The sequence below is a fragment of the Lynx canadensis genome, chromosome C2 (assembly GCF_007474595.2).
Source record: "Lynx canadensis isolate LIC74 chromosome C2, mLynCan4.pri.v2, whole genome shotgun sequence".
NCBI classification, from domain to species: domain Eukaryota; kingdom Metazoa; phylum Chordata; class Mammalia; order Carnivora; family Felidae; genus Lynx; species Lynx canadensis.
In genome coordinates this window covers 136,273,668-136,296,132 of record NC_044311.2, presented here as the reverse complement: position 1 = coordinate 136,296,132, position 22,465 = coordinate 136,273,668, and the positions used below count along the sequence as shown (strand labels likewise).

The 22,465-nt window shown below is 34.3% G+C and overlaps 1 protein-coding gene across 1 annotated transcript in view; it reads right to left on the bottom strand.

Moving 5' to 3' along the window:
- NCAM2 (neural cell adhesion molecule 2) overlaps window positions 1-22,465 on the bottom strand; it is a 224,369-nt gene that overhangs the window by 187,360 nt on the left and 14,544 nt on the right. The gene's annotated exons all lie outside the window — the stretch shown is intronic.

Genomic DNA, 22,465 nt, shown 5'->3' with positions numbered 1-22,465 from the left:
AGATTGAATGCAGCAACTGATAAGAGAATTTTTGTTTTCTTGATGGCTTCCTTTACTATGCAAAAGCTTTTTATTTTGATGTAGTCCCAATAGTTTATTTTTGCTTTTGCTTTCTTTGTCTGAGGAGACATATTCATATAGTATTTGTAAATGATGTACTCAATAAGGGGTTAGTATGAAAAATATATAAAGAACTTACACAACTCAACACCAAAACTTCAAGCGATCTGATTTAAGAACGGGCAGAGGACCTGAATTTACAATTTTCCAAAGAAGACATATAGACGGCAAACAGACACATGAAAAGATGTTCAAAATCACTAATCGTGGGGGAAATCAAAACCACAATGTATGTCAAAACCACAATGAGGTATCACGTCACACCAGTCAGAATGGCTAGTATCAAAAAGACAATAACAAGTGTTGGTGAGGATGTGGAGAAAAGGGAATCCTCAGGCACTGTTGGTCAGAATGTAAACTGGTACAAACGCTATGGAAATGTTATGGAGTTTCCTCAAAAAAATTAAAAATAGAAATACTATATAATCCAGTAATTTCACTACTGGGTTTTTACCCAAAGAAAATGAAAATGCTAATTCAAAAAGATAAATGCACTCCTCTGTTGAGAGCATTATGCTAAATGAAATCAGTCAGACTGAGAAGACAAATGCCATATAATTCACATATATCTAAACTATTTAAAAAACCAAATGAACAAACAAGCAAATAAACAAACAAAAAAACTAGACTAGTAAATACAGAGAACAAACTAATGGTTGCCAGAAGGGAGGTGGGTGGGAAGTTGGCTAAAATAGGTGAAGAGGATGAAGAGGTACAAACTTCTAGTTACAAGATAAATAAATCATAGAGATAAGAAGTACAGCAGGGAACATAGTCACTAATATCATAATCACATTGTATAGTGACAGAGGATGACGACACTTATCATGGTGAGCAATGAGTGATGTACATAATTGTTGAATCAGTTGAGTGTACATCTGAAACTAACGTGACATTGTCTGCCAAATATACCTCAATAATAATTTTAAAATTTTTTTAAACTTAAGTTTATTAATTTTGAAAGAGAGAGGGAATGAGACACAGCGAGTGGAGGAGGAGCACAGAGAGGGAGAGAGAGAGAGAGAGAGAGAGAGAGAGAGAGAGAGAGAGAGAGAATCCCAAGTAGGATCCACACTGTCAGCACAGAGCCTGATGCAGCGGTGAATCCCACAAACTGTGAGATCACAACTGGAACCAAAATCAAGAGTCAGATGCTTAACCGACTGAGCCACTCAAGCACCCCAAACATAAATTTTTTAATGTAAAAAAGAAGAAGCCACTGTTTTACTGTATTTCTCAAAATGTTGCTATTTTCTTTAACATGCTATTCAGGTTAACATACTTATTATTTTTGACAGTTCATAAATCAACATCTTAAAATTTATTTAATTTTTATTTTTTAACATCTTAAAACTTAAATAAATTAATCAAACATTTTAAAAACTTCTCATTTCAATGCCTAATACGATATTGATATGACACATATAAATAAATATGACCTACATAAAAATCCCTTGGGGAATCCACAACAATTTTACAAATATGAAGAGTTCTAAGGCAAAAACTTCTGAGGTCACCTGAGGTACAAAATGAGATAGAATACAATTTGGTAATTCAAATTAGCATTTAAAGAAAAATCTTATAAAATGGCCAAGAAAAATAATTTAAAATCAAACCCATCGTGTATGTTTAAAATTAATCTAAATGTATAAGGTTTCAGAGCATTATTCCTAGAGTTGAGAAATTCTGGAGAAATGAAGCTGTTGGGAAATGTGATCAGCTGAAGGATTTCAGGACTGGTCAAGGAAAAGACCTGACAACAAAGTGGAAGCAGTAGACAGTGGGCTTTATTTGGGGGGTGCGTGGACAAGTCGCATTAAAGTATGGATTCTTCGCAGCAGGAGCCCTTCCAGAGACTGCATATTTGGGAGGGAGAACCGCCCAGAGTGGGAGGAGTGCAAGGAAACTCCTGGGCGAAGTGGATTTGCGAGGGAGGCTTAGGTGTCTCGGTGACATCACTCAGCAGCACAGCAGAACTCCAAAGGGCAGCAGTGGCATGGGGTCGTGTTTAGGCCCCGAGTTTGTCTTGTCTACAGCTAGCAGAGTGCGAGTGCACTTTTCCAAGGTGTGCAAAGCGGACTGATGCTAAATGTTAAAAATATGCATATTTTGGCTATTATTTAAAACAATGGGTGTAAAAATTTGAATTTGGTGCTAATGAGGCTTTGAGCTACTGGTCCCAACATGCTCTGAATATGAAGAAGAAATCAACATAAGGACAAATATAGGAGGCGGGGGGTCTTCTTTGGCTCATTTATATAACAGGAATGAAGGTAACGCTAATGATAAGAAAAATGTTAGGAAGAAAGGGTTATCCTGGTGTTAAACACTGTTCTGTTTACTATAATATCTGAATAAATATCAGAACAAACCATCAAATGATTATATAGCTTATAATTTTGGGAAGTTACTATTACATATTTTTTAAAAGAACAAATTTTGTAAGACCAGCATAATTTGCATCTGTGATAGACTGCCAGGAAAAAGGAGATTTGAAGGCTCTTTTCCTTTTTTTCCTCTGTAAGTTCTTTAATGTTGCCCCATTTACTAAAGCAGACACATATGGTTTTAAATACACTCTTGTCAAAAGTTAAGCAAGTAGTTAAACTTCTCCTAAAGTGTGAGCTAAATGTTCAGAGCCACACTAGGATGACAAATGAGTATCAATCAAATGAGCTTCTATAAATCATTTCAGTTAATATCTTTATTAAAAAGACACTGGGGCACCTGGGTGGCTCAGTGGGTTGAGTGTCTGTCTCTTGATTTCAGTTCAGGTCATGATCTCACAGTTTGTGGGATCGAGACCTGCATCAGTGCTCCTGCTGTCAGTGTGGAGCTTGCTTGGGATTCTCTCTTTCTCTCTTCCCCTCCCCATGCTTGTGCTCTATCAAAATAAAGAAATGAACATACAAAAAAAAAAAAAAAACCTGGAAACTCGCAGAACAGGAAACTATGGGAGGGATAACAGAGTAGAAAGAGCTTGGAAAAGTAATTGCATCAAGTATTCATGAAATTTGGGCCTCAGCCCTCAGCTGTGCATTTGTAGATCTGATATTAAACAGTACCAAGAGTATGAGAACGGACTAAAGAGATAAATCACCACACAGGTACTGAAATGGTCATTGGTACACATGCAAAAGTTGTGAAAATGTAACTGATTTTTAATCCACAAACCACAGAAGTCTGGTCACAATATGTGGCCTGAATTTAAACAGACTGTTATTTTTTTAATTTTTTTTAACGTTTATTCATTTTTGAGAGACAGAGAGAGACAGGGCATGAGTGGGGAAGGGGCAGAGAGAGGGAGACACACGATCTGAAACAGGCTCCAGGCTCTGAGCTCTCAGCACAGAGCCTGATGCAGGGCTTGAACTCACAGACCGTGAGATCACAACCTGAGCTGAAGTCGGATGCTTAACCGACTGAGTCACCCAGGCGCCCCTAAACAGACTGTCTATGAAAATAAAAATATAAATATTCTCCATAGACTGAAGTAACACCCAGAATCTCATAATGTAATATTCAAAATCCAGTATATAATCTAAACATTTTTCACCTACGAAAAACTAGGAAAATCTCATATTAATGGGAAATGTCAATGGCATGCTGACATATGTCGGATTATCAAAAAACTATTTTAAGGCAACTATTTTAAACATTTTCCAAAGAGCAAGAGTAAACTGAAGTAAGAATGAACTATCTTGAAATAAATGAAATGATAGACAACTTGCAAATATGGACAATATATTTAAAAATAAACAAATATTAGAACTAGACGCTTAAACAATAAAACACCGTGGATATGCTGGATCGATGCGACAGAGGAAAGAGTTTCTGAACATGAAAGGATGATCAGTAGAAATTATCCAATCTTCAAAACAGAGGAAGTAAAGAAAAAAATGAACACAGCTTCAAGAACTTGTGAGACAATACCAAAATATCATCAAATCTAAGAAGGAAAGGAGAAAGAGCACCATAAAAAATGTATGCATATATAAGTGTACATGTGTATATGTATCTACAGGGCTAACATCTGAAAACTTCTTAAATGGCAAAGGACATCGAACCATAAATTCAAAACCAGCTATGGACTTGAATACCAAATGGCATAAACTCAAAGATGTTCATATCCAGTCACAACATAATCAAATTGCTGAAAACAAAACATACAGAAATACAAAAGATGTATTAGCTACAGGAGAACAATAATTCAAGTAACTGGAGATTTCTTATCAGAAACCATGGAGGCCAAAAGGAGGGGAAACAATATTTTTAAAGTGCCATAAAGACAGATATGCCAAAATAAAGTTCCATGTCCAGCAAAAATATCCTTCAGAAACGCAGGTAAAATAATGCATTATCATTCTCAGATAAAAGACAATAAATCTTCTACTAGAAGGTTTGATCTTAAACGAATTAGAAAAGGAAACTCTTCAGGCAAAAGAAAAATTTTATCAAAGGGAGTTTCAAGGATGAAGAAAGAACAAAAGAAATGGTAAATATCTTTGTAAAGATATGTTTAATGTTCAAAATAGAAGGTTAACACTGTGTAATGGGGTTTTCAGCGAATGCAGGTATAATACAGATGACAACTAAGACAAAGAAGAGAGGCATATAAGGACCTATATGGTGCGATAGTTTCCACATTTCAATTGAAATAGTAAAATATTGGTTCAAAGATAAACAGGAACATTGTAATCACATGAACAACCAGAAAAAAAAACAGATATGGCCAAAAACATAATAGATAAAACAAAACAGAATACTAAATAATACATAATCCAAAGAAGGCAAGGAAGGGTAAACAGAAGAATGAAAAACAGAACAAACCGAAAACAAATCAAAACACATGGATGTTCAGGTAAAACAATGAATACTTTATTTCCAAGATTGGGGACAAGTAAGGAAGTCTCCATTCAACACTCCTATTTAACATCATACTGAAGGCCAACACAGTACTAAGTGAGAAATAAGAATGAAAAGCAAACAATTAAAAAGGAAGAAATAAATTTCTTCCAACTTGCAGATGCATTGTTGTATTCATTGCAAATCCAAGAATCTGTAAAAACACTGCTAGAACTAATAAATGTACATAACACAATACACAGGATATGAGAAAAACACAAAAACAATTGTTTTCCATATACGTACTTGCAATGAACAACTGAAGCCAACATTAAAATGTACAAAACCACATACAATAGCTCCAAAAATACAACACTTAAGGATTAATCAAAAAAAAAGTTACACATGGCATCTAAATGCTAAAAACTACAAAAATGTTAAAGAATTGAAAAAAAAACCTTCATAAATGAAGAAACATACCTTCATTTATTTGTAGACTCCATTTGTAGGGTCCGTATATTTGTAGACTCAACATTAAGAAAAAATGTCAGATTTTCCAAAATTGTTATCAAGACACTACACAATTCTCATTAAAATTCCAGCAGTATATTACTTTGAAGATAGAATAATTCTAAAGCTTAAGTAGAAGATAAACTAGAATTTACAAGTTTTTTCTAAAAGAACAAAGTCATAGAGATAATACCCCCTGATTTTAAGGTATGGGTAAAAAGCTACACAATTGAGGAGGCATGATAATGGTGCAGGGCTAGGTGCATAGGTCAATGGAACAGAAAAGGAAGTCCATAAATAGAAGCTTACAATACAACAAAAGTTTTAAAAATTTAGTTTACAAAGTGCAAAGTGCAAAGGAAACAATAGTATCCTCAGAATGGTTTTTAAATAATTGGATTTCCATTTGCAAATACATGAACCTGAGGATAGAAATCATACCATATACAAAAATGAACCCCAAATGAATCAAAGATGTAAACTGAAAACATTAAAGTAGAAAACTTGGGAGAAAAATCTTGTGACTTGGGGATAAGTGAAGAGTTCTTAAACATGACACAAAAAGAATGGTCCATAAAAGAAAAAGATTAGTCCTTGGAATTTAAAATTAAAGTTAAAAGACTTTGCTTTCTGAATTACACTTGTTAAGAGAATGAAATGATAAACCCCAGCATGGAGGAAAGTACTTTGAATCACATGTCTGAGCAAGGAATAATATCCGAAATATATAAAGACAATCTAAATTCAACAATAAGAAAAAAATGCAAAATAAATGAAAAGACACATCATTAAAGAAGCTGTTTGGAGGGCAAAACTGCATTTATAGAATTTGTAAGGAACTCTTAAACTGTAATAGTGAAAAAAAAATAATCCACCGAGAATGTCTGAAATGCAGACATTTCAAAGAGGCATTTCACTGAAGAGTATACAAGGATATAGAAATGAGAAGCACATGAAAAGGTGCACGCTATCATTAGCTACTGCATAAAACCATCACAATATCATTACAGAAATGCAAATTAAAACCACAGAGATTTCACTACACACCTATTTTGAAGTGTAGAATTAAATACAAACACACACACACACACACACACACACACACACACACACACCCAACAAACAAAAACCTGAAAAGATCCACACTGGTGAGAGTGAGAAGCAACTTGACTTCTTACACACTATTAGAGAGAATTCAAAATTATACAGCCATTGTGAAAAATGATTTGGCAGTTTCCCATGAAGTTAAAAGCATGCACTTACCATATGACTCTGCAACCTAACTCTCAGGTACTTACCCTAGATAAAGGAAAGGAAACTGATGCTCACACAATATATTGCACACGTTTAGAGCAGCTCAATTTACAATTGCAAAAAGTGGGTACACGCAACAACTAGAAAATCTCAAGGCATTATTATTCTAAATGGATTAATATATTCCAAAAAGGTTAGATTTTAGATGATTCCATCTATTTGATACTCCTGAAATACAAAATTGTACTGAAGGAAAGAAATTAGCGGTTGTTTGCGGCTTAGAGGTTGTAGAAGATGTAATTTCAAAGGGAAAAAAAATTCCCTTTTGTTTGTTTGGGGGTGATGGAATAATTTGTTTACTGATTGTAGTGGTGGGACATGAATCTATGCATATATTAAAATTCACAGGACTATACAGTAAAAATTAAAAAAAAGAGTAAAGTTGGGGCTCCTGGGTGGCCCAGTTGGTTAAGCGTCTGACTTGTGCTCAGGTCATGATCTCATGGTTTTTGAGTTCCAGTCCCACAAGGGGCTGTGCACTGACATCAGGGAGCCTGCTTCAGATCCTCTGTCCCCCTTTCTTTTTGCCCCTTCCCAGGTGCATGTGCTGTCTCTCTCTCTCAATAATAAATCAACTTTAAAAAAAAGTTTAAAAAAAGGAGTAAAGTTTACTGTATGTTAACATGAACCAAACTTATGAAAACTTTTAAACATTTACATAGTGAGTTTTTTAAAAAAATGTAATTGTTTAAGTACAATAATTTTATAATATAAATAACTGTGTTATTTAATATATAATTAAATGTATAACAATTATTCACCAGATTTAATAAGGTGACATAAAAAACAGTCCACAACTCCTGGAGAAATCAGTTCCTCATTGTTCAGAAGCAGGAAAAAAATCTCAAAAATTTCCCAATCTGAGGGAGTCTTGACTCATGTTCAAGGTATTCTTGTTCCTACTTTATCAAACTCATCCCCTTTCTTTTACTCATTACTCTGATCTGCCAAATGTATTCTGAAAACCCCTTTAATTCTTCCTGCTTGTTTTTTTTATCTGTCATGACTGCAGATTCCACATCTTCTATAGTCTTCCTGTTTCATGAAACACCTAGAATGTTGGCCACATTTCAGTTCATGGCTCTGGCTCTTTCAGAACAGCTTTGTCATACCTTTCTACCAATAGTCAACTGTCAAAACTGGAGGATGATTAAATTCATTAATTTAATTTCAAAACAAAACTGCGGGCAACATGAAATTTGGACATGGATCTGCAGATACAAAATGATTTTGAATTCAGTACAGAATGGGAGACTGCAATATTTTGAGGTCAGGATTTAGGTATAAGTAAGCAACATCACATTAAACAAAACACACTGCTAACATTATTCAAATCCTTATCATTCTCTGTAGAATTCTGTTTGCTACATTGAAATATATATATATATATATATATATATATATATATATATATTATATATATCGTATATGTGTATATATGTATACACATATACGAGAATGTCAGCTTCCAACCAAGATATACAAAGAGGTACCCAATTTATCCTACTAACTAAACAGAAGCAAGAAATCAGATGTATGGACTGTATAGAACAAGAGTTTTCAAGACATTGTGAATCAGTCAACAAAGTAGTCAACAGTGATTTCTGAAATACAAGAGGAAATGAGTGAGTCCTATTACTGTGCCAGCTAATTGTCTAGAGAGACTTTCTAAGCTGCAGTACAGAGGGGAAGAGCCCAGTTGGAGTCTGGCAGTCTTCCTGAATTGAGCCAGGGAAGGCTCTGGGGAGAAGCAAAGAAGGCTACAGTTCAAAGGGCAGAAAGCCAGACAGAAGCCAGGTGTTCAATGAGGACTTCCTGAGATCTGCAGTGAGTTTTCTTGAGGTCTTCCAGATGAGCACTGCCGAGAACATACATGAGAAGAAACTAGTGAAGCCAGGGAAAGAATTTCCCAAAAGATTCAGGAGAAACAACTTCCAAACTCAAACAGAGAAAAGAATAGTTTTTATTCCCATGAGCCAGAATTTTGCTTTAAAAATGAGAAAAAAAAACCTCATAAAATATGTGAAATAAGGAATTAAGAAAGATTTTACCTCACAAGTGGGGCAAAATTAGTTCTGGACTATTTTGGTCCCACCTGACAAAGCTTAAAAGCATGAAGGATTAAACTGTTTCCAAGTCATTCATCTGCATTCCTGAAAAAGACCTAAAATATTTAAGGAAATACAAAAACACTCAGCATATTAAAGGAGTAAAAATCCACAAATTCTGGCATCCAATTTAAAATTACTCACGATGAATAGAAGCGGGAAATATGAGACATGATGAGGGGGAAAAAATACAATCAACCAAAAGTGACCCAGAAATGGCACATTTGATAGAATTAGCAGACAGGAACATTAAAGCAGTTACTATAACTGCATTCCATATGTTCAAGACTCTAGAGGAAAGACTGATCATGTTATAGACTTAGAGAATATTTTAAAAATCAAATTTATGCATATTAAAACTATAGCATCTTAGGGCAAAATGCACAAGACGGGATTAATAGTGGATTAAACACTATAGAAGAAAAGAGAACTTGAAGAAAGCAACAGAAACTATCCACATAGTAACACAGCAAAAAAAAAGAAAATGAACATAACATCTGAGAGATGTAGGGATGTTCAAATGGCCTAGTCTATGTGAAATTTGAGTTCCAAATTTCTGTGTGGGACAGAAAACAACATGTGAAGACCTACGAACTGAAAGATTTCCAAATTTGATAAAAATTATAATTCAAGTTTGTCAGCAAAACCCAAGTACAAGAATAAGGAAGAAAACTACACCAAGGTCTATCATATCCAAATTGCTTAAAGCAAATTGCTTCAAGCAAGTGATAAAGAGAAAATCTTCAAGAATCTAGGAGAACTAGATGGGTGGGGCACTTTAGGAACAGAAGCAAAAGATAAGGATTAGGATGAATTTTTCATCTGAAATAACTCTGGCCAAAGATGTTATTTATGGCTCAGAATTTTTAAGGTACTGAAAGCAAAACAAAACAAAACAAAACATTCAATTTAGAATTCTATACTCAGCAAAATTTTATTTCAAATATGAAAGGAAAATAAATATTTTCTCAGAAATACAGTAGGTGAAGTGAATCATCACTGGCAGACTTGCACCACAAGAAATGCTAAAGGAAGTCATTCGGACATTTGGGAACAGATACCAGATGGAACTCTGGATATACACAAAATAATGAAGAACTCTAGAAACGGTAACAATGGTGATACTATCATACAAAAGTTTTCCTTTCTTTATGAAAATCCCTTAAGAGCTCATTGACAATTTAAACAAGTACATGTATAAGAGAGAAAGGTGCTATTATCCTCCACTATTATTCCCCTCTGTAAAGATATCGATGCCATCAATGCAGTAAACCCAGCCATTTATAAATATGCTAAGTTAAATGGCAAAGGGAATTTGCAGTTAATAATTAAGATTATAGATATGTGGGGCTCAGTCAATTAAGCGGCTGACTTTGGCTCAGATCATGATCTCATAGTTCGTGAGTTTGAGTCCTGCACCTGGTAAGCTTGAGCCCCGTTTCAGGTGAGCAGGTGCCCCACTCTGGGTGAGCTCCTGTGTGCCTGCTTCAGGTAAACACGAGCTCTGCTCAGGGTGAGCCTCGCTTCTCTCTCTCTTTCTCTCCCTCTCTGCCCTTTGCTCACTTGTTCCCCCTCCCCCAAAAACCATACAAACTATAGACATTAAAATGGGAAAAGTATCCTAGATAATCCAGGTGAGACCAATTGCAGGAGCCCTTAAAAACAGAGCTCTCTCCAGTTGGAATACAAAACAGAAGGCAGAAGGAGAGGCAGCAGAAGGGAGTCAGAAATATTCCAAGTTTGGGAAGGTTTTACTGTACCATTATTGGCACTGGAGGAAGAAGCTTGCATGTAAGGACCAAAGATGCCCCTCAAAGCTAAGGACAACCTTTTCTGGGTGAAATCTAGCAAGGAATTAGAACCTTAGTCCTACAACAAAAAGAGGACAAATTCTGTCCACAACCTGAGTATTAGAAGAGATTCTTCTTCAGAGTCTATAGCAAGGAGCATAATCCTGCTGATCCCTTGATTCTGGACCTAAAATAACCTGACTATACCCTGGCTGAGCCTCCTTGGGTTTCTGATGTGTAGAAACTATGAAGTAATAAATCTGTGTTGTTTCAAGCCACCAAATTTGTGGTCATTTGTTACCACAGATGGAAAACCAATGTGGGGTTTATAATTTATATAGATGTAAAACATATGACGATAATTGCACAAAAGCTGGAAGGGAGTACTGTTATTCAATGTGTGAATAGTGTAACATCACTTGAAGGAGGACTGTGAAAATCAGCTACTAAAATAACATGGCAATGATTTATAGCTAACGACACAAGATAGAAAATTAATTGATTGATACAAAATACTCCAAAAATATAAAGTACTCATAAATATAAGAAGTGAACAAAGAACAGATAAGGAATATAGAAAACAAACAGCAAGATTTAAACCTAACTAAATCAATAAGATATTTAATATAAATTGTGTAAGCAATCCAATACAAAGTCAAGGACTATCACAATAGACAATGAAAAAAAACCCCACAATACCAAACCGACTATATACTGCCTAATCTCCTAATGATAAAGCAGTCAATTCATCAGGAAGACATAATTCTAAACTCTTACGCATATAATAACAGAGTTTCAAAACTCATGAGGCAGAAACTAACAGAACTCCAAGGAGAAACAGACAAATCTATAACTTTATTAGAGACTAAATAGCCCTCTGTCAATAATTAATAGAGCAAGTAGACAAGAAGTTAAAAAAGATAAAGAACTTGATAAAGATCAAGATAACTTGATCAACGTTATTAATTGACCCTAAGTTAACTGATTACTATTAAAACTCTTAACTAAGCCAGCAAATCACACACTCTTTTCTACTGCACAGGAAATACATTTAGAAAGATCTAAATCAAAGAAAGTGTGTTCTCTAACTATATTAGAACCAGATTAGAAACTACAACAGAACAATATCTGGAAAACCCTCATATACTTGAAAACTAAATAACACAGTTCTAAATAACCCATAGGACAAATAAGAAATCAGAAGGGAAATTGCAAAGTACTTGAACTGAATGCCAAGTTATACACAACATCTTAAAAGTTGTGGAATGAAGTTAAAACAGTACAAATAGGGAATTTTCAGTTTGTTCTCTGTATTTAAACTGAGGATTGATGGGGGTTGGGGCAGAGGGGAAAGTGGGTGATGGGCATTGAGGAGGGCACTTGTTGGGATGAGCACTGGGTGTTGTATGGAAGCCAATTTGACAATAAATTTTATTTAAAAAATAGGGAATTCTCAAGCATTAAATACATGCCATAGAAGAGAAAAAAGGTTTCAATTTAGTGTATTCAGGTGTAACTTTACAAAAATGGAAAAGAAGATCAAGTTAAACCCAAAATAAGTAAAAAATATATATAATAATAAAGATTATATTAGAAATTGATAAAATAAAAAAAGGAAAACGAATAGAACACTAAATCATATCAGTTTCTTTAAGAGACCAATATAACTAGTAAAATTTCAGCCACACTGATCAGAAAAGAAGAGTGAGAATGAGGGGCAGACAGAGAAAGTGAGAGAACAAGAGACATACAGACAGAGAGACAGAAAAAGAGGGGCTGAGAGAGACAGAGAGTATAAGGTAGCAATACTGGAACTGAAAAGTCAAGATGACTACAGACTCTAAAGATATTAGCAGGATAATAGAAGGATTTCATGAACAATTTTATGCCAATAAAGTCAGCAACTTAGATGAAATGGACAAATTCCTTGAAAGGTATTAACCACCAAATTTCACTTAAAAATAGATAACTTGAAATGAATAGCATTTATCTATTAAAAGACTGAAATAGCAGTTTAAAATCTTCCTACAATGTAAACTCTAGATCCATATGGCTTTAATGATGAGTTTTTACTAAATATTTAATGAAAAAAATTAAACCAAGCACAAACTTTCCCAATATAAAGAAAGTTCTTTCCAATTCATTCAATGACGCCATTAATACGTTGGTTACCAAAATCAGACAAAGGCATAACAAGAGAATAAAACAGCAGAACAATACCTCCTAAGAAGACAGATGCAAAAATTCTTAACAAAATTTTAGGAAATTAAATCCAATGTTATATAAAAGAATAACACATTTTGGCCACGTGGAAATACAGGGTTAGTTAACATTCTAAAATTGAACAATCTATTTCACTAACTTAATAGATTAAAAGATACAAATTATGTTATTAGCTCATCATTAGATTCAGAAAAGAAGAATTTGGAAAAATCCGGAATTTTTGTTAAAATTTCTTACCAATCTAGGAAAAGGTCACTTTTAATCTGATAAAGAACATTTCTGAAAAGGCTACAGTTAACCATACATTTAATATTGAAAGAGTGAATATTTCCCCTGAAAGATTAGGTCAGGGCAATTGAAATCTCAATAATAACAAAGTAATCCATTAAAAAAAGTGGATTAAAGATTTTAAAAGGAAATTGATGCATGGTAAACAAGCACATGAGAAGATACTCAACATCCGTAGTCACCTGAAAAAGGTAAACTAAATCCTCAGTGTGAAACTACCAAACACTTACCTAACCATAAAAGGTCTGACCATATGAAGTTTCGCTGAGAATGTGGACCAACTGAAAGGCCAATACACTGCTTCTGGGAATATAAAATACTACAACCCCTTTGGAAAACAATTTGGTGGATTTTATAAAAGGAAGGTTAAACACATACATATCATATGATCCAGCCATACTTCTCACAGGTATTAACCCCAGAGAAAGAAAAGCATATATCCATGCAAAGAATTACATACAAGTGTTTATAGCAGCTTTATTTGTAAGACAAAAACTTGAAACATCCCAAGTAGTCATTTGGGTAAACACATAAGCAAATTGTGAAATATTCCTACAATTGAATGATGCTTAGCAATAAAAAAAAACAAAAATGAAATACTATTGCATGGAACAACATGGATAAATCTCCAAATCATTTTGCTGAGTGAAAGAAGTCACTTAGAAGTGTATACGCTGCATGATTACTTTTATACAGATTCTGAGAACTGTTGTGGGGAATGAGTATATTCACTTATATTCATTATCTTGATTGTGGTGATTGGTTCATATCATATATATGGCATTCATATGTACATATATATGTACATATGGTTCATATCATATATATGACATTCATATATACATATATATGTACATATATACACACATATATACATATATACACATAGCATTTTAATATGCAGTTTATTATATATATAACTCAATAAACCATTAAAATACATGCAAGATAACAAATTGTATTAGGAGATTGATAGCATAAGGGGCAAATGCCTTTACAGTAATAGTAAAGTCATTTGGATTATTAAGCCTAAGGAGAATAAAAGGTGAACAGTGATAATTATCAAATAAAATGCATTCTGTCATTGGGATAATAATATTTTTGTAAAAAAATAATTAAAAACTGAAGAAACTATTCCAAAAGTTGTTGACTGCTTTCTATATCGAAAAATCTAAGATATTTCTTGATGCTATAAAATATTACTTTTGTTCTTTTGTCCTCTTGCTGCATCATATTCTTTCCTTTAAAATAAGACCTTTCTATGAGTATACTCTACTGGAATCTGGGGAGTCCGTTCAAATATCTGAACTTAGGACAATTTTATAGAGATGAACCTAGTGCTAGGAGATCTCAAGGTAAGGAAGTCATGTAATAAGGCAGATAAAATTAAGAAAAGTTTGCTAGATGATACTTGAACTAAGTCTTATAGGGAAAATAGAAATCAGGCTGGTGTGTGTGTGTTTGTCTGTGTCTATGTGTGTGTGTAAGAGATAGACAGAATACTCATTTTACATTGAGATTGCACACTCATTAATCTTAGTAAAACTAAATGTACCTCCGTAAAGGGGGAACCCATATTGTACTTAAAAATATAATCAGTACAGGAATTAATATTACTTACAACTGGGTGTTTATTTAATTTATATCTAACTTAAATGGAAGTCTTTCTGTTTCTTAACTATTTTCCCTATTAAAAATATACATGCTCTGGATACCTACAATTTCATTGAAAGCCATAGGATATGATGTTAAAAAAAAAAGTAAAATCAAGACATACAGATCATAAGTAATTTACAGTATGAATAAAATAGTGGCATTGCCTCCTAACTTATCCTTTAGTGCAGCACATTCTGAAGAACAGAATCATGAATATCATGAATGTAATTTAGACACTAATTGTCTTCAATGTCATTCATCTGTACAATGTCAGGTAATACTTAGATGGTGTCTTTCACTTTACTGATTCCATGAAATGTAAAATATTTTAATTACAGTATCTTGTGGCCACTATAAATTTCTTGAAATTTTCATTGTTGATTTTACAAATGATGGTGTTCACATTATTAACCAAATGTTAGAGAAACATTTCAAAGACCAATCTCTACACGACAGCTAGGGGATGGGTGAGTTCAGAACCAGGATCTGATTCAAGTAATAAGATAATTTTGTCTTCTCTTATAATTAGAGATTGAAAATAGGTTGTAAAATAAATGTATGTTTTTCTACAGCCTTATAACATAATATTATGCCCTTTAAGTGTACCTGGGAAATTCTGGGCAAAAGAGAAATACGGATTGAAGAAAAGGTAAGAAACTGTATTCACTTTTCACTCCAACTATTTATGTTGAGGAGATAGGCAAAGAAAAATGTTCATAGATATCCAAAGATGATTGATCTATCATCTTTCTTTCTTTCTTTCTTTCTTTCTTTCTTTCTTTCTTTCTTTCTTTCTTTCATCTGATAGAGTGCATATTTAGCTACATATCAACAGGGAACAGGTGTTTTCTGACTGATAAAAAAGGCAAAAGGCAGGAACAAAGTTCCGAATAGCTGGGGAAGACCCCGTAGGATCCATACGCATTCTTCCCAATAACCACGGTCCTACAGCAACCTATAGCTTCATTATGATACATTTACATTGCGGTTTTGACCACCTCCCAGCTGGGGAAGGCCGCCATGATACTTCTGACAAAGAACTCCCAAACTCTCCCTCTGGACAGGTAGGAGAAGTCCCTTAGATGAATGAAAGCAACTCCAGTCAGAAACAGCCCTATGACTCATAACATATGCAAACATAACAAGAAAAGATAATCTTGACCCCCGGTGAGGTCGCCACCTCTGGACCTGCTTGCTCTCAGACCTTGAGAGTGCACTTTCCCTTTGCCCATTATTAAATACCTGCTTGCTTAAGAGTTTGGCTCTGAATTCTTTTTGGCCAAACTCAAGAGCCAAGGCTGGGGAACAGGCCTCGCCGCTAACATATGTATCATATTTTCTATATTATGGAAATTTCTAAATGTTGGATAAAAGTAAAAAGAAAAAATATTCTATATTTTCCCAGTTATCTAATCTTTCATTTATTTGTTATATACTTTTAATGTTTATTTTTGAGAGACAGGGAGAGAGAGAGAGAGAGAGCAAGGGGCAGAAAGAGAGGAAGACACAGAATGTGAAGCAGGCTCCAGGTTCCGAGCTGTCAGCACAGAGCCCAATGTAGGGCTCCAACCCACAAAATGCAAGATCATGACCTGAGCCAAAGCAGGAGGCTTAACTGACTGAGCCACCCAGGCACCCCAAACTCCTAATCTTTTAAACTTAATTGGATCACTAAGGATAGAAATATTAACATCATAAAATATCTGGTTTTGACAAATGCTTATTTATTGACTCCTTGAATTATATATTATACATTATTGCTAAAATTAGAAATTCCATAATTTGCAATAATTAACTGCTCTGAATGATTAATTCAATTGTATTATTGACATACAAGAGGCTAGTTCACTGTATTTTATATTGTTATATTTCCTTTATGTTATATAACATTGCATAAAATTTAAAGAGAAAAAAATTTGACTTTTCATTTTTTTATAAAAAGAAAAGTACTTTTTCCAATTTTCTTAATTTTAAGAAATGGCTAGAAATGGGTAGGAATACTGTCTGAGGACCACTGCATTAACAAAGTGCACTCACTGTACATTCTGACACGTACTTGCACAAATATCTTCTGCCATTGTCATTTACCATTGATTTAATGGTAATGTTCAAAGGAAGACTAAAGACACAATCGCTTTAAAATTATACTACTAGGTATTTTCCCTTCACTCTACATTGTTCCTGCCTCCATTATCCCAAGTTTGAATTGGCAATTAGTGGATCACTCTTCACAAATGTACAAAAGATTCAGAAAATAATGAATCATTATACTTTAAAAGAGCATTTTATAAAAATAACTCTCTATTGACCATATTTTAAATTTAAAAGTTATTTCTAGGTCTGTCTTTTATATGGACATTTTCTGAGTAGTTTTAGAGAGCATTTTATTTAACTAAGTGCTAGGAACCTGATGAAGGAGAATGGGCACGTGTTAAAAAGAGAAATGATTTTGATCCTCTTTTAAAGAAATGTATCTGAGATTTTTATAGTAGTATGTGTGTGTGGAAGGGTGTATAATATGATTACATAGTAAAAAAGAGTGCAGGAATTTATAGAAAAGATGGACAGCCAATTTATCAAATGTGTAATAATATAATAAGGTATAATAATAAAAGGAAGGCAGCTGATGAAAGATTTGTGAAAATTTGTTAGGTATGTTAGAAAGCTTACTTGAAAATCCAATAAAGAGCAGATGTAAACACATAAAACTGTGGAGAAATATTTCAGAAATATCCAGAGTACATCAAGGAGAGACAGGTGATTAGAAATAGAATATTGAAATCATGTGGCAAGCTTTCTCTCAAATTATCAACCAGACCCATCTTTGAATTAATTTATCCACATCCTAACTCATTTTGGACTCACTTCCTCCAGGCTCATCATAAAAGATATCCTCTTTATGTGCAAGGTATATGTTCCTTATAAATGTCTAACCACTTCCTCTATTCTTTAATTCAACCTTGTGATGTTTCCCATTTAACAGTTGATCCCAATAAGCTGAGGTAACAAATATTGTGACTTTGCTAACTTCATCCTTCAATGAATGCAAAAGGTACATTTATCCTTCAAGTCACTGCAGTATGAATTTTGTCCAGGCTATTCAGATGATATTATTGACCCTAATGTCTCTTGTAATCTCATAATGGTCAAATTCAGCAAATATATTTCAAGTCTCACTATATGGGTCACATTTGTTTGCATTTAGTATGCTGGAAACCTAAAACCCACACTAAAAGTATTCAAATTACCCTTGATTGCTCTAGCCTCTGTGACATACATGTGATACAAAGGCTTTGTTCCGAATAATACCTGATTATATACCTTCCCCTTCATTTCTTTGTCTTTTAGCACAAGCCCCAATTATCTCTCACTTGAACTCACTTCCTCTCCCTGCCTCCATCATTCTGTCAATTTCCTTGCTCTCTAGTTTGGATGTCAGTTCATCTTTGCCTCATAGAAGAGAGTCCATAGTCCTCTATGATCTGACCCTCTGACTCTCCAGCTATATCTCATCTAACACTACCATCACTCCCCAAAATATCACATTCCAGTCACAGTTATTAGGTATTTTTCACATCATACGATTTTTGTTTTTGCACAATCTGTTCTATTTGTCCTTCTGTCTCTCTCTTTCTCTCTGTTCTAAAAGGTAGCACTTTTCCACCAATAGATTTATCCCAAATACCAAGGAAGTCTCCCCTTAAGCTACATTAGATGCTCCTTCTTATTAAAAAATAGTCTGTGAATATCTATAAAAATTGCCTTTAGTAAATGCTTTTGTATCCAACTGTCCCATAAACAATAAGGGACTTTAGTAAAGTTGATTATTTTAGTAAGATAAAACTTAAAGTGCCTTGAGGGAAATGATGATACATTAAGCCCAATAGTATTTTGAGCATAACATAGTGTGAAACACATAGCTAGCACTTCATACGTACCTGTTGAATCAATACACAAGTGCAATATAAATTAATACTGAAACTGCAGTCAAAAATCTTCAGTTGGATTTCCAATTGTCTGATAAGGTGATAAGAAAATCTCAAGAAATGATCACCATCAGAAGAAAATGGGATTATACGACATCTGCAGCATACTCAGGGAAGTAATTTCAGAAGTATCCCTAGGTCATATAGTGTTTAATTTGCTTATTTAAGTAGGAAAAGGCCACTGGCACTGCATTTGCCTGTTTTTCTGCAATAAACAACGGTTCTAAAATTCAGGGCTTAAAAAATGTGCTCTATTTATTATTTATGTTATGTGTCTGCACCTGCAGATCAGCTGTGACTCTGCTCCACATGTCTTCATTGTGGTATCCAAGGTGACGGAAAAGTCTCTCTTTGGGGTCATGCTAGTTTCATGTCAGAAGGAAAGAACATGATAAAAAAAAAACCGTATCATTCTTCTTGCAGCCTAATTTCAGTCATAGTGTATATTGTTTGGTTATACGTGCCACTGGCCAGGACAAGTGGCTTCATCAGTTGGGTGGGGGTGCACAACTCTCCCACTGGAAGCGCCACAATCTACATGTCAATGAGCAGTAATGCATAACCTCTTCAAGGGAGGAAAGAAAGTGTTTGCAAAAAAACTATACACAGGCATTGAGAAATATGATAAGAAAGTCAGAGAGGGAGTTAAGAAAAAAAAATATTCCTAAGATTTAGTATTGTTGGTACCAAAGAGGAACCTAGCAAAAATATCTTTCAATTATTTATTGAAACAAAAGCATATGCATTGGAAGAAAAGAAACACGAGGGAAAAATTTTCAAGGAGCAAAAAATAAAAGAAAGAACAGAGCTTTTTCCAGAGCTAAGATCTCACAAGGAAGCAGTGAATATACATAAATAGTTGCTGGAGTCTTTGGTCAGGATTCCAGGGCACTTGAGGGGGAAGGAGACAAAGAAAGGAGGTCCAGGATAAAATCCAAATCATGATAAAAAATAAGTAGCAATTAAGAGAGAGGGCTCTCAATATAAGTTGAGGAAAAGGTCATAGAACAGGTCATATTTGTAGTTGAAGAAAGATAAGGTGGATAAAGCTATTGCTTTTATATTATTGTTATTTTTTGCAGCCTCGAACTTTCCACTGAAATATCTTCAAGAGGTTTTATAAGAGAGAAATATTAAGAAGATACTTTTAAGGAGAGCTCAACATTTAAAAGGAGCCAGTAACAGGACAAGAGTCAATAAGACTGTAGCAGAATGACTCTTCTGTCTGAAATAAAGGCAAAATGTGAGAGAAAAGCACAGATGAACTGGTGGCATTAGTCAATGCATTCCCTTGACAGGGTCCAAACGTATCATCCAGAAGGCGAATAAATCGATGGTTGATTTTTGTGAACACTGTTATTTTGAAGAAAAGTGATGCCAGGAATTCTAAGGTATGAGAGTTTTTGACCATAAAGGGGAAATGTGACTAATTAGAATGAGTGGAGATAAAGCAGTGTTTGAGCAAAGGTCAGATTAGGATCTGTAGTTGATTCTGTTAGAGGAAATTGGGATGTGGAAGGAGAATGATTTCCCTTTGGGAGGGTCAGTGGGATGCAGACAGAACAGAAAACTACCTACAGGATTGATTTGAGTGGCACAAAAGAACACAATCCAGTGTTTATCCTCTTGTGAACCCTGGCATAATAGGAATAGATATACAGAACAAAATATTCCAGTTTGAGCGCTTACCATGATGGACTCGAAGATTCAAACTTTGTTAATTGAAAACAATTTGCTTCCTTCAAAATAAATGTAATCATATATAAAAATTCACAGGTCAACTAGTGTGGAAACAGATTAGGACATTTATAAATGTGTTAAAGTATTTAAAATATTAATTTAATATTAATATTGTATTAAAATTACAATAGCAAAATAGTTAATAAAGGGTGAATATGCTATGTCTGCCAGATATCGTTTATTTTTTTATTAAAATTTTTTTAATATTTATTTATTTTGAGAGAGAGAGAGAGAGAAGGGAGGGGCAGAGAGAGAGAAGGGAGAATTCCAAGCAGGATCCAAACTGTCAGCACAGAGCCCAACATGGGGTTTGATCCCATGGACCCTGAGATCATTACCTGAGCCAAAACCAAAAGTTGGATGCTTAATCAACTGAGCCCCTCAGGTGCCCCTCATTTCTTTTTATATCATATTTGAGTTACTGTTTTAGTGTAAAAATATGGGCTTGATTTGACATATATATATATATATACACACATATATACATATATATGAATATATAACATTTAATAGTAAATATATACTGCTTCCAAAACTTTACATATAATACTAATATTATAATCTCCATTTTCATAAAAGAATACTGAACACAGTATTTGCTTGTGACAAAATATATTTATATATGGCAACAAAAATTATTTTGGAAATAAAGCACACTAGAAAGTTAAGTCAATAATTAAACTAAATAATGTAAGTTATGTATGTGTACTGTATATAATAAAGACAGAAATAGTTCAGAGATACTCATAGATAATAGAAATAGATGGAGATATAGCTACAAACCTCCATTTTAAAACTATTCTTCATGCACTGAAATCTTCCACCCGTGTGGAAGGTCAAAATCTCCAGACTATAGTGCTCTTCATAAATACCAGACTCAACACCTCTAAAAAAGAAAAGCTTTTCCTCTGAAGGCCTGGCACTTTGGCCTCCTCCATGAGCATGTGCAATTTCTACGAGCCTGTCTAGCTTCCCTGTCATAACACCTATTCTATTCCATTATATTATCCACAAATCCCAATTAATTATAGACTTGGAGAAGGAGAGAAAAAGATAGCAGTGTTTTAATATTCTCTTTGTCTTTCAGCATGAACTTTGTGGTTCAACTGCCTTTATTGCAGAAAAGGAAAGACCAGTGAACTCTTTCAGAGGTATATGAGATTCCTAGTGTTCTCCAGTCTTAAAGAACTGGAGAGCTAGCTCGTGGCGGGATGGGGAAAGGATATAGAAGACAGATTTATTCCTCCCTGTCCCAGCCCCAACTCATAGGAAATGTGTGGCTAACTCCTTAATTTTGATTTTGTCTATCCCAGAAAGAACAAATGACATTCTGCTTATAGAACCCTGTGGGATTATAGGTACCACTAACTTTTTATTTTAAAACAGAAGAAAAACCAAAAGTGCATTTTGTGCAGTGTTAGTACTAATATTTCCATATGGCTGAGGCATGGGCTACTCATGAATGAATGTTAGGGAAGAGGGGTTGGTGACCATAAAAGAAATCCAATGCCATGAAAAGTGGTTTTAATTTTGTCTCAAAGGTAACAGGAAGCATTGACAATTTTAAGTGGTGAAAGGTTGGATGGAGAAGAAGTTGAATTATGGGACTGAGAGAAGAGGAAACAGCTTGTAGCAATTCAAGAAAAAGAAGAAAAGCAATTTGAAAGGGCAGCACTCTTATGGAGGGCATCATGGTAGAATATATTTGAGAGATGTTAAAAAGTGTGTTGCATATGTCAATTATAGATTAGATCATCAAAATGGAGGCACTAGGAGGATAACATTAATATATCTTCTGGTCTCATAGAATGTCATGTTAACACAGGCAGAAAATACAGCAGGAGAAGCCAAATTTGGAAGAAGAGATGTCATCGTGATGCCATAA